Raw genomic sequence first — 15,090 nt, forward strand, 5'->3', positions numbered from 1 at the left:
GTAAAATAACATGAAATAAATTATAAATATTTTTAAGGGACAAGTGGTGAATAAGTTCAAGCCTACCACTTTGTCACAATTTCATGTAATTTGTTAGTTTGCTTTTACTGCCTTGGAGCAACTGTGACCTCATCGTTTCCTCTGGGATTAATAAAGTATCTGAATACAACCCTGATGTACTCAAACTGCTTGTGGGAATGCTTGGAGCAGACTAACATGTGAGCTGCAGTGTTCTGGGACGTTATATTTGGTCTTTGAATGGCTGCAATCCAGGCCATCCGTCGCCTGTTTGTTACTTCGGAAACATGGCTCGAACAATTTCTCTTCAACGACGTAATCCGATAACAACTGATCTCTTTACCCGTCGGCTTCCCGTGGCTGTCATGCGACCGACTATTGCAGTTAATAATACAACAGCTTCTTGCCATTTTTTGTGTTTCTTTTTATCGCTGTGTAACTGATTTCAATTGAAAGTCTGCGTGTGCTAGTACCTCTTGCCACGAGTTCCCAGAATCCTTTGCGGTTTTACCCCTGAATGACGTCACATTTTCAATCTCTATAGATTTAAAGTATTTACATTTAACAAAAAAAGCCTTAATCTTCAGTATACAGTTAGGATCAGCAAAGTTGTTGAAGTTTTGGGCTGTTGATGTGCAGCCCCTAGTTTAGGCTTAACTGTTTCAGACCCTGACAATAAAATGTTTGTGCAGCCTAAAACTCGTTGTAATCCCAACCAAACACTGCATGTAAAAACAGGGACCAACTCACTGAGTCGTCACCCACTGGTTTCTAGACACTGTCAGAGCAAGAGCCTGGGACCTCTGATTACAACATACAGTGTTTGCAGCCTACCTAAGGTGTTTGTGTATCATATTGTCACACGTGAAAGTCTGATTATAATAAAAAATTATTTTTGGGTCAGCAGGGTGGTGTGGTGGTTAGCACTATTGGCTCACAGCAAAAAGGTCCTATATAACATGCTACATCCTTTATAAAAGGATGGTGAATAATGCTCCGCCCCTCATGTCACTCAAATGCAACAAACCAGGAAAAAGCATCTTCTTCTTCCTCAGTAAACAGGGACGCACAGAGGATCAATTTTATTTATATGTATATTATATGTATAAATCACAACAACAGCTGCCTTAATGCACTTGATATTGTTGTTATGAATGTGCATTTTCATGTGTTTGTTCTGTGCAGGTAATGCATCTGTTTATGTTAATTCAGCTGTGCCAGGGCCCTGCTCTGATTTGTGCGTGGATACACCGCCCCGACGTGACTGGTTCCAGCTGGAGGACCCGCCCATTAAAAGTAGCCTGGAGTGCCGCGGCAGGGGAGGTTCTCGTGTTTCTCCTCACGACCCAGCAGTATACCTGTGGCAGCCGCTGGCTGCAGTGCTGTCTTGAAAGTTGTTGAAGTGGAGTGGGTAGGGGTGAGCTGCCGTTTCTTTTGATCACCAGTTTTCCTCTCTCAAAGAGGAAAGTTTTGCGTCTAATCTCAAAAGTAGAGATAGTGTCTGTCTCCCAAATCCAAACTGGAAGCTGGTTCCACAGAAGAGGGGCCTGAAAACTGAAGGCTCTCCCTCCCATTCTACTTTTAAATACTCTAGGAACAGCAAGTAGGCCTGCAGTGCGAGAGCGAAGTGCTCTAATAGGGTGATATGACCTGATTATTTAAGACCTTGTATGTGAGGAGCAGGATTTTGAATTGAATTCTGGATTTAACAGGAAGCCAATGAAGCAAAGCCAAAACAGGAGAAATCTGCTCTCTCTTTCTAGTCCCTGTCAGTACTCTTGCTGCAGCATTTTGGATTAGCTGAAGGCTTTTCAGTGAGTTTTTAGGACACCCTGATCATTACAGTGGTAGTAATAGTAGTTCAGTGCATTTATGTTGCTGTACTTGAACAGGATTAATAATTACCTCAGTCACACATGAAAATACTCATGTTGTCCAACAGTGATGACAGCTTAGCCACCATTCTCCTGTCACTCACCACCTCCACTGGGTCCAGAGGGCATCCTAGAACAGAGCTGGCCCTTCGGATCTTCGGCCCTTCGGCCCTTACATGCTGCTTCTCTTCAGCCTCATTTCTTACTAGCTCAGTTACATTTAAATGTTTTTTTTCTGTAAACTCTGTACTTGTCAATTACAAAATACTCACAATGTAATTACTTTTTAAAAATCATACATGGTAAAGTCAGAGATTTCTGTCTTTTCACAATGTTGCACACAAAATGTGCTTGCTGTGCTCTCACTCTCCTCCCCTGCCCATCTCAGGACACAGACCAAGGTCAAATACACAGGTGTGGAAATAAAGAAATCATTTTACTTCTACAATATATTCTTTATCATTAACATTGCATTAAACTGTTTATTAAGGCTACTGGCATTGGATTAACATTTTTATTACAGGTGCAGCCATAATCATTGTATACACACATTGCATGTTGTGCTCATTAAGAGTTGATGCTCAGTCTATTGAAGGTCTCAAGCTTTGTGAAGCGCGATGTCTTCGCAATCTATTGTGTAAAGTGACTTGGAGCAACAGGAGGTTAAAACAGCATTCACGCTTACAAACATATATGATTTAAACATAGGCCAGGCCCAAGTCCTGGAATTCAGTTAGCTTCAAACTGCATTTGAGCTTACCTAGTAACAAGTGACAGAAGAGGAGTCAAGAAAGTGTAAAGTCCCCAGGGACTATTAGAAGAATGAATTAAGTTACCATGTATGGAAGAATGTGCTAGACAGAGGAACGTTTGTTTTTAGCTTTGAGGAACGTCTCTGATTTTCGATTTCAATTGATCATTTACTGTAACTGATGCCTATTGTGACGCTGAAGGAGCTGAACCCTGACATAATTAAAACCAGTGTGAATTGAGTTGTTCGGGGAAGATCTATACTGATGTGTTGCAGTGTATGTCTTCCCGCGCGTGTACTCAATAAATCATCGTTTGACTGAACTCTTCTGGGCCAGTGTTGGTTTTGTTCCTTGCCTCAATATTTTGAATCGGGACACAGGTCATAACCCTGATCCAAGAATCTAAGAGAAAAGTTTGTCTTGCAAACATACCAACACATAAGAGTCTAAAGCATTTAAATCATTTCATTACTCAAAGTAAATTTCTCAGTCATCATATTGATTAGACTGATTCTGATTTGTTGATTTAATTATATTCGGATTAAAATTATGCCAATTAACTATTAGCAGAATCATATATAGATATCCTCTGTTTTACCGTCACTTTAACCATAAAATGCTGGGTGTTAATTCCACTTTAGGACAGAGCTGAGCCAGGTGATCTCAGTCTCTTTGACATTAACGAAATTACATCAGCTTCAAAGACAGTTTCACTAGTGCTTGTTAAAGTAACCTTTTGAGTTGTACTTTATGCAGTGTTTTACTTTTCAAATCATTTACCTGTATAAATGAGTTTGTCAATTGGATGAATGATCTTATTCTCGTTTCTTTGTCTAGACTGTGTTGTTTGGACTAACCTATTTCTTAATAGACTATGTGCACGTTAGCATATGCTACTTCCGGTGCGGAAACTCCTGTGGGGAGATTTGTTTCCGGTGTCCTATCCGCGCCTTGTTTACGGTCCAAAACAAGTTAAGCAAATGAATGAATCAAGCGGCGATTTACATTTCTATAGATGTTTTGGGCATTTACCCAATATATCTGTAAATGATGTTCATCGACTTGTCAATATTTTTTCCCCACGCCTCAGAGCAAAAGAGAAAAGGGATTCAAATGTTATATTTCTCAGCTGTCCCTCGTTTATCGCGGGTGTTATGTTCTAAAAATAACCAGAGATAGGTGAAATCAAGTAGCCAATTTTATTTTTTGACAGTGCAAAACGTTTCGTCGACATCGTGGACATATAGTGCTGCACTTCAGAGTCACACTGCTAGCGATGCAGCGATTCTGTACTGTACAGGAGAGACGTCACGGAGGAGATCGTCTGCAGCGATCAGGAGGCAGGACACAATGTGACGTAAAAAAAAAAAAAGCATGCAAACGTGCACTAAAATATCTGCGAAACAGCGAGGTGAAAGGTGAACCGCGTTATAGCGACGGACCACTGTAATTTTGAAGGTAAGTCACAACATACCCTTCATAAATACTAATGTATAGAAACCCTTACCAGCAATCATTCATTTTTTGTGTGGCTTTTTTTCACGGTTTGTTAACATGCTGTGTAGGTGTGTACTTGACTAGCTGATATCGACATAACGGGGGAAACATCTGGTTTGACTATTCTTCACCAGTAGTTTGAATGTTGAACATTTGCCTGTTTAAATCACAAGACCAGTCACTATACAGAGATGTGCTTCTGAATGTGGACGATGTGTCTTCTGATTCTATAATGCAGTTCTGCTTGTGTTGAGTGATGTAAACAACTGATCGATCTAAACTCTTTAAACGTCAAAATTGATCATTAGATTTTTTATGACACAACAGTGGTGAGTGTTCCCACCTTCTCCTCTTTGTAACTTAACGTGATCTTTACGTTTTTGAGTTTTGGACATGATTTTGGAGAATATCTTCGCATTAGCGATTGACCGCAAAGTAAAGCTACCGGACATGTACAACCCCACATCCGGTCTCAAACCAGGAAGTTAGCATTTTCTCATGCACAGGGTCTATGGTGGAGACTAATGAGGTTCAGGTGTAAAATTCTGAATATAGCAAGTGATATTTGGATAGTGATGATGGCCAAATGAAGCTTTCTGAGGCTTGTGTAGAAAAACAGTTCATTACCCGAAGCTCTTCAACACAGTCCTCTCTGGTGACATCTGGTGGCCAAAAATATGAAGAACAGCTTGAATCTGCAAAATAAAATGAACTGCTTCATTATGACTGCCCAATCCACAGAGTTGAGTTCACAATTCTGTCTGATACTGGGCCAACCTTGTGTTATTTTGAACATGTATTTTTATGGGTAAAAAAAATTATGTCTATTTGTTTAATAAATACATTTGATCAATAAACTTTCCTTATTTCAAGGTGTGACATGGTGTGGTCTTTCTTTGCGTGTGACTTCTTGATGTTGGTAAATACAATAGATGAAAAATACATTAATTTACATATAATAATGTACAACACATTATGAAGTATGCATCTGCTGTGAGGTCCTGCCTCCATGTACTTGTGCAATTAATCACTGGACAGCTGGACTGGTATGTTTATAAATAATATTATATTAGGCAAATTTCCTCATACATATTTTTGACCTGGGGGTAAAATTGATTGTGAACTGGAGAGGGAAAATGCTTATGAACTTGTAAAGTAAACACATGATGGATTTAAGGTTATACTGTTTGGTTTTTATTTAAGAAGAGAATTTGTTCCACTGTGCGATCCCCGAGTCTGTTTCTTTTCTTGGACATAATTTCTCCTGCCTGAGAGAAAATCCTCTCACATGGAACAGAAGAGGCTGGAGTGCACAGAAACTGGTAGAGATGCAGGTATACGGTCTTCCTGGGTCCCACAGACTATCAGCTAAAATGAATAAACAAATTAAATTGCCGCAAACTCTGTAGAATAACATTTTAAGATTCTTTTCAAATAACTTTTTATTTATTACATTTTAAGAGTCAAATGGAAGTCTTTCTAAAGTTATTTAATGATATTTATATAATGAAAAGCAGATTTTTGTTTTGTTGAGACATTTTAAGTTTTTCATGTTTTCAGATGAAATAAACACACAGGAAAGAAGGATGGGTCGGGTGTATCCTTTGTAGCCCAACCTATCTCAGAATTCATAGCGCAGCCCAGCCAATTCCAGTTTCCAAGAATAGCAGCAGCTACTTTGTTGTAATATTACTCTTATTACTCTTTTCAATACTTTATTAAATTCTTATAAAAAAAATTTTTTTTTAGATATAATACAAATATTTGTCAAATGCAGCAATGGCAGAGGAGTTTGAAATATTAATTTTTCTGGGTCATAAAATAAACTTTTAAGATATTTTCAGGTGAGAATGTAGCTGTGTAAACTTCAAATATCTGCTGTATTTATTAAGCCATCACATATCTGCAAAAATGCAGATTCTCATGACCACTGATCAACAACCAATGATTAAAACTCATTGGTCACAGACAACTGATCAATGGCCATGAGTACCGTTCACAGAGAGTTGGGGAATGGCTGCAATCACAGCATTGTAAGATGGTTGTTGATCAATGGTCATGAGAATTTGCATAATTATGATCAAGGAAGTGACCTCACAGGCCATTGTTCCCTCAGTGGTGCTAGTTTCAGTCAATGTGCAAACGTACTGTTTATAATTTTGGAGAAACTTGCAGTCAACTGAAGCTGAAGAAGTTACTTGGATGAGTGATGAAAGGTTTCTCCCACTGAAAATGCTACGTCAAGATGAACAGAATCAACATTTGGAGGTTTACTTACCTGGATGATTGAGCATGCATTAAGACAATTTAGTGTTAAATACCAAATCTGGAGTTGATAATTTAACACTTATTAATGCTAACTAGGTGTTAAGAGTTAATATATTAACTCTCACAGAGTATTTTATTTTAACTACACAAGAGTTATCTTCTAATTATTTCTAAATGGTGTAAATTTTAATGTTCTGAACTTTTAGAAATTCCTTAGTAAATAAATATTTATTTAAAAAGGCTATGTTTTTCTGAAAAACCTTTATTTTGAACTGTGTACCACAATTTCAAAACATTTTCTAAAACATGTAACAATATGGAACAATTCTCTTGCTTCATTAGAATATTGTTTATCAAAGAGTCTAACGTAGGTGAGCTGGTCAGTGCAAATAACAGCATGCTCATCACTCTTTCCTTCAGTACAATATGCATGTCCTCCATTCATCATTTTGTGGAACTTCTGCTTTCCCCCATATTCCACCTTCGCAAACATATCCAGTGTGAAGATTCAATAAAATTAAATTGTGCAGTTATTAACTGCACACATTATCTGGTCATTAATTGCAGCAAAGTAAAAAAATAAAAATAAAAAAAGAATCATTTTTGAGCCATAACACAATTCTGGATACAAATCCATTGCCTATATTTAAAGCCAAATACTAAACCCAGAGCACGTTTGTTAAAATGGTGCTCTGTCAAACGACTGAAAAACTCAGAGAATAGTTAATGCCAAAATAAATTTAAAACCTCAGTCTTTTTCATTTTTACCTAAACCGTGTGCACAAAACTCTCAAGGGATCTAAATGTTAACCTAGGTCCCAGTCAGCACATCGGCTACTGCTTTTTGCTCGGTTTTTGTGGGCGTGGTGCAGATGTGTGTCACAAGTTGATCTGGCTGTAGGCTGTGGCACTTGGCCAGAGGTGGCGCTGGTTGACTCGAGTCCATGTTAGTGCACACAAAGTAAACTGCACGCTTTAGTTGTGAAGCAAAAACGCTGAAATCGGAGAAATAAAACGTGCGAGGGGAACGATAACGACGACTACATTCTCCCGATTGTTTACCCTTGCTGTCCCGTGAACAACATGGTGTTAATTGTTTGCTGTTTTCGCGATCGCGTCGCGCATGAGAATATCACCAGGTAAACTCGCCACATTTTTAAACATTTTGTTGTTCAACAGCATCAAGACTGACAGAGTGTGTTTGAGATAACCTCACAAGTGTCACAGATGACACATTTGGCGGGGGTTTTTGCTGTTTTGTTGGTAGCAGCTCCTGAAACGCAAGTCTGCCACAGATCTGTTTGACCAAATCCAGTTAATCTAAGCGCCAGTTAATCTAAATCCAGTTAATCATGGAGTCGAGTCAACCAGCGCCACCTCTGGCCAAGTGCCACAGCCTACAGCCAGATCAACTTGTGACATCTGCACCACGTTTGGATTCGTTTCATGCACAACACATTTGTAGCTTTCAGTTGTGTTTGTTTGTGTGTCTGGCAAATAAACATCTGGACTAAATGAAATGGTATTATGTATTTATGGTATTATGTCCTAGGCTGTCATGACTATGATGCTGTCATTGATAGTCAGCTTTAGGAAGAGTAGAGAAAAGCGAATACATTATGTTTTGTAGTAGTCTGAAAAAACATTTCAAATACCTAACTGTAACAGAACCATGGCAGACCTGACCATGTTTCCATGCTTTTCAGCATCTTTCTTTATTAAGTCTTGGTTGCTATCACTTCACACACACACCCACCCACACACACACACACCCACCCACACACACACACACACACACACACACACACTCCAGTTTGCAGCTGAACACTTTGCCAACAGCAACAAATGAATGACAGGACCCGGGTCCGATTTTATTCTGGGAGGCGTGATTGCGGATGCCGCTCAGGTACCTCTGCGTTCCCTGCAGCTACACTGCAGACCACGCCGTGCCACACTAACACTCAACTGTTCGTTTATTTTAGATGGAGAATGTGCACCCGTGACCTTGGAGAATGTCCTGGAATTTGTTTCTGGATCCTCTTCAATACCCCCAAATGGCTTTCCTATGCAGCCCACAATAGAGATTCCTCCAGAGGATTCTGGCAAGATTTTTCCTGAGGCAAATACATGTAACATTGTTTTGAAATTGCCAGTGCACAAAGACTGAATCATTTAAAGCACAAATGTGCAATGCTATACTTTGGGCACCAACATTTGGCTTGGCATAAATGGACACCATTTACATTGTCCATTTTGAATACTTTGCAGTGCAGATTTTCAGTTATTGCTTATAACTATTTTATGTTTCATATAGCACTATTATGAAAGCTATGATTGTAAGATTTAAAGTAATAGTTCAACACTGAAATTCAATACTTTTGTGTTGTTGAAGGTTTGAGGTTTTATAGACGGGTATCCACAGAAAGTAGAAGTAAAAAGGCAAGACCTACATAACCAGCCTTTTTTGTAGTTAGGAATAATGTGTTGTCAGGACAGTGGTTGTCCAGTTAGTATTGAAGTGAAGCTTTCTGTTTTAGTTTGTTAAAGTCATAACATAACTTGTCATTGCATCCCATGCTGTTTGTGCTTAAATGCACCGTGTCTTTGTACGGTAGTTATTTACCATGTAAAATATTTAACACTTTCAAAATGTTTTCTCAAAGCCAACAAGCTTGGTTGTTGTTAAAGGTGTATTTATTGCAAACATCCGATTGCTGTTCAGAATTGCTAAATTCATCTGATGTAATGGAAACAATTTGAAAATGTCTGTTATGCATCTTGACATATTTCTCAAAAGGTTGTACACAGCATCACAGTGTTCTCAAACACATTTCAGTGTTGCTATTTGTAAAGTTATTTATTGTTCAAAACTATTTTAAATCCAATGAAATAAAACATTTTGGGGATAATTACAACTGTCTTGAATGTCTTCATCAGGAGTCAGAGCAAAGCTTCCAGAGAAAATGGTATCATGATGGTCAACAACTGAAGTCATCCAAGTCGTACAATTAAAGCTTTAAATAATACATGTGGATATCTGAAACAGTTGCTATTGTTTGTCATTCTAGAAATTTGCTGCTGATTTTGAACCTTTGGTCTAATTAAATCAAGCTTCTATGAATTTTTAAGAAACTTGTAACATTTCAAAAAAAAAAAACCCTAAAGACTGCTAAGACTAAAAGGAGTAGGTTACACTCAGAAAACTAAATGGCATTTAAAGATGGCGAACTGACCTATAGAGGTGTGGTTCTTATAGATCAGGGGTCTCAAACTTAAATCACCCATAGCCCACTGCTGGCACTGTCAATGCACTGGAGGGGCTACTTCAACTAATACAAAAAGTATAATAAAATAAAACTTCTTTTCAAATTTTAAATATTGTGTAAGAATACAAAACTGCAAACGTGAACAGATTATGTTTTGTCACTCTTAATTAACTGAAGCCTTTCATTGAACTACCAGATAAACAAACTGTTACTCTCTTTCTGGCCTGACACTGCTATCATGTTGTTAGTATTTAACAAATAAAAATGCAAACATAAGTGTACACTTTAGTTTTTGACTGCAGGTGAAAATACTGTTTAATCTACAAATAACTCTGTCACATAACTAACATAGACAACCCCTAAACATGTTTGTACTCTCTGCTCATATTGTGAGCATCTTCATATGAAATCATTCCTTGCTTTGGAAATAACTTATTTTAATATTGAATTATATTACTTCATGTAAATATACACACTGCAAATAGGGTGACGTGGACCGCAAATGGCCCCTGGGCTGTGAGTTTGAAACACCTGTTATAAACCATGACTGCCAAAATCATTTTAATTCACTGGCTACATAGAAACTGATCATATGAGCCATATACCGGCAATGATACAACAATAGAAAGAAAGACATTAAACTACAAATTATTTCACTTTGTGTTCTTGTGAAGGACAACAAGTACATTTAGAAAGCATGTCAGTTTATGTGAAAATGTATTTAAGAATTTGTTTCAGAACACTTAGCAATAGAAGGTTGAAATAAAAAAGGTTAATGTCATTGTAAAAAACAAATGCATAGCAATACGTCAAAGACATCTGGCAGAGAAAAATATAATTTTTCTTAAACGAGATGGGGTCTTGCAGACAGACATGAGAACTTAATTTTGATACATAAAACAGCAGATATTGAAAAGTGAGAGCCTTTTGTGGATTTAATGAAAAACAAAAATGCTGTGTGACTGAATTGTTAATATGACCCAACTTTTTCAAACACTTATTTGTAAATTTATGATGTTTTCAATTCCTTTAATGCAGGAAAAACCTCCTTGCTTTGATGTACATGCCGGTGAATCACCTGTCCATCATTTCTCTGAGAAGGGAAACAGTCTCAATGTAAACTTGCAATGCCTCTGTCAGTGGTACATTTGAATTCGGAAGTGTTGCCAGTGCATGTAGAATGTTTTCTACTCTTGTGTCTGGAAAGTACCATATACATTAGTTTTGAAAGAACAATTTTGATAAACACAATCTACTGTCTCCAACCTCTTGAGATGTTTATTAATATGGAGGAAATATTCTCTGCTTGTTTTCAGGACATGTTTTGAAAGTACAAAGACAATGACTGTAAATGCACGGATATGAGCATCTCAGACCAAGAATCAAGTGTTTAAGTCTCAAGTGTTTTAGAATTTGGTACCTTTTAGATACACTTAAAGAGCAAAGCTTACAACACCACATTTATAACCTAAAAGACCAAATAAGAGAATTCAAAATGTAAAATTGAAAAAGTAATGTAAAGGAAAAAGTTAATAATATGAAAGCATTTGGTACCTTCAACATGCACTTTTGGAGCACAGCTCAAATCTCCACAGCTCCAAAATTCAACAACCGGCAACCTGAGAGAAAAAGAAAACCACAAAAAATTAGTCATGTACAGTGAGACACATGCAAATGGGTAACACAGAGATGGTCTAAACTTAAGAACAATCCTGTTTCTTTTAAAATGTATTAATAATACAAGTTAAATTTCAAATGCTCCAACATTTCTATTACTCATTTCATAAATCGTGCCTTCTATCTCCAATCGATTGTCTTCTGTTCCTGTGAGCACGTTTACCACTATACACTGGAGCAACCCAGTCTGTGAACGTGACCCCCTTGCCCCCAAAAATAAAATCAAGTATACTGGGTGGTTTGTGCTCCGTTTGTGTTGGTTTGTGCTGGTAAAATCATCGTTTGTATCACTACGGTGTCAAAGACGGTGTCATTCTGATTCAGAGTAAGAATCACACAGTTAGGAGGAAGTGAAACTTCCAAACATCTATAAAAGGTCCGCAGGGCAGTGGCTCTGTGACTTTTTGTGGACTGACACTTGAATGCTGAGCTGCTGTGCTTCTATTCTGCAGTAACACCATGTCCAGCTGATCATGGAACATCAAAGAGGACTTGTTGCAGTGGTTTCATCCTATTACAGCATCGGAGCTTGTCAAATTAATATCTGCAGTAAAGATCTTTTTCATACATTGTATACATTGTACCATAGGCAAAGTTGCCTCCATTTTTATAATTTTTTTAATTAATATTTTGTACATTTCAAGGACTCTTCTGTTTTTGAACTGTTTTATGTTTCTGTATTATGTTATACATACATATTAAAAGTGAATCTCTGTCCAAAAAATGCACTCAGTTTACTTTTTACTCACTGTGAGCATCATTCATTATTCTCCCCCAGTAATTAAGGTTAGGATTTTTTTTTTTTTTATTCCAATCCATTCTTCATTTGCAGCATTATAACCTTTATCAGATTTGATGGTTTTGTTACAGACTTTAAAAAAAAATTGTTTTGCTTTTCTTTCACAAATGTGAGGATTAAATTGTGTTAAAATGTACAAAACAGTGACGTCATGTTTTGTAATGAGGACCCAGGCACAGAGAGACTTGATGAATTTAAGAATCTTATGATTTAATAAAGAAATTTGCAGACTTGCACAGAGATGGTAAAATTATGATGATGAAAATGGAGACGAAGACAACAGACAACAAGGACAAGGAAGCACCAAGGAGACAGAGAGAACTCGGGACAACTGGAGACATTTAAGGATGTAGGGATTGACATAGACAGGGAAGAAGTCTCATCGTGACGTGTAAAGTTTACCTTGCCTGGATGGGCAGCTCTCTGGATGCTCAGCACCCCCAAAACTCTGATCCTAGAATCGCCCCTGGTTGAACTCTAAAGACGATATTGATCAAGTGAAATAATACTGACCGAGTTGTTATAATTGTTACTTTAAGTGCAATAAAAACTTCCCTACGAGTGATAGACCAAACATCAAGGTTAAGACCTGTACAATAATAGAGAAACCCAACGACCTCTATCTCCCTCTAACCGTCCTCGTCTCTGTTTAACTCTCTGCAGTGAATCTAATGCAACGTGGAGCAGACTTCCACCTCCACCCTTCACCGATAAAGAAACTCTATTCAACCAACCTGACTGGGAACTTTAATTTGGAGGGATGCTGTTTTTGACCACAGGCCTTTACAGAAGGAACAACAACAGCTCCTGAGAGGCAGATACCAGAGACACCAGCAGCCAGAGAGCTACTGCTGTGTATGCACAGTTTCATCTGGACTCAAAACCAACACAGCACAATGTCTTCAGGTCATCTCTCACCCAATCAGCAGAATTCATCATTTTCCCTTTCTGCGAATCGTGGATTTACTGTTTTCTATTCTCAGTTTTATCTTTTGTTATTTTTTACTTTTCTGCAACCAAATAAAGCAGCACTCAGCAGGAAATGTGAGGAAACCACAGCAGAGTCAGTCACAGGAAGGAGGGAGGCTTTAAAGCTGAGCTCATCCAAGTTTCAACGCCATTACAGAGAAAAAACATGGAGGGGATAACTCTGCTGTCACTGCTGTGTAAGTGCAACATGTTTTTATTCTTATATAATAATGACCTGAAACATTTTACCAGAAAACACGAGTGCACTCTGTCGTCTTCTGTAGTTACAAGCTGGTCTCAGGCTTCAGTTCCAGCAGCACTTCTGTGATGCTCTGACTCTTTTCTTTCTCCAAACTAAGCCGAAACACGTTGGTCAATTATTAAAGCTGTTCTTCGTTTCTCAAGTGTTGCTGGAGTTCCTGCTTTTTTAATTCTTTTTTAATTCTTTCATCTTCTCCATGCACCTTGGAAGCAGATGAAGTTGTGCCAGGATTTTTTGCTGTGATTTTTCTCCAAACTATGAAAGGATTCTTGTCGTCTTTATGATAAGAAAACAAAGAACCGTACCTCCACCTGATGATGATGTAAATGACAAAACCAAATATTTTCTTGCCAACCAGTGTTAGGGAGGAGAACATTAACACTTCCTCAAAGCTAAGACTGCTTTTGTAGCGGCAATGTTTTAAAAGAATTTTAACCTCCAACAGGTAGCGACCAACTTAGAGTTAACATCCACTTTCATTTTTATTTTTCTGGTTTATGTTGGCATTCCCAAGTGGAAAACCTTAAGAGAGTAACACCCAGATGGCCATAAATAGGTCCCTGGAGACCACGTGGACATTAAAAGTTTTCAGCTATAAAATTGAGCAGGTGAGTGATGATCTGAATTAGATCAAAAACAGTCCCACAGAGAGCTGCGAATAATGTGAAAGAAGTGAAGAGAAAAGAGTGGGTGGTGCTGCGGATGTTCTGCAACCCTGCAGAATGTTTGATGTGCATCCTGCACAGCTGCATTTGCCAAGTGTGAAAACTCAAAATAACCTGAGTGTCACTTCCTTTCAGTTCTCACCTCACTGCTGAGCTGCACAGGATACAAAGGTCAGTAAGCTTCTTCTGTCCAACCTTGAATCTAAAAAATGTCAAGGCAGCAAAAGGACTGTGTGACCAACAGGGGGTGAAGCGGTCCCAGAAGTTCAGTGGTGAGTAATATCTGACCTCTCCTCTTCCTCACAGATCGTCTGACTGTGAGTCCCGACAGCTCTCAGTTCTCTGAGGGAAATAATGTGAATCTGACATGTGAGGAGGACAAAAGCTTTCCTGATTGGACTGTGAGGAGAAACACAAGCAAACTGCAGAGGGCTAAGTGTGGAGATGGGTGGGGAAAGCTACATGGTCATTTCTGTCGCATCGGTACTCTGATGTCTAACGATACTGGAGTTTACTGGTGTGAGTCCAGTAATGGTACCATCAGTAACCTGGTTAATATCACAGTCACTGGTAAGCTGATCACTCTGACTTAACTTCTTATTCCATCCACAAATTGAGCTGAACAGCTGAGATTCTCTGTGCAGGTAAAGCCAGCTCAGGCGTGCTGCATTCGTGCTACCTGCTGGTGTTCTGTCCGTACTTCATCTCCACTCTTCTTATGGTGTCTTTGCATTGACACAGAGTCACAGGTAACACTAATTCACTGATCAATAACTCAATAATCAGTCACCTGATGACAGACGTCTGACTAATCAAACTTGTCTTTTAAACATTTCATAAAATAAATCATCTTTTCCTTTCTGATCTTCTCTGATTGAAGGAACTGACCTGTCTACACAAACTTCAGAGGCTGAGCAAGGATTGGATGATGAGGCTGATGATGTCATCAAAGAGCACCACCAATGTCTCTGGGCTTTATTCACAATTCAGTTCAATTGCATTCACACAGAACTAATTAAAAACTATCTGATTTGCATTCATAT

This window comes from Oreochromis aureus, linkage group 3, assembly GCF_013358895.1.
Source record: "Oreochromis aureus strain Israel breed Guangdong linkage group 3, ZZ_aureus, whole genome shotgun sequence".
In the NCBI taxonomy this organism is placed as follows: Eukaryota; Metazoa; Chordata; class Actinopteri; order Cichliformes; family Cichlidae; genus Oreochromis; species Oreochromis aureus.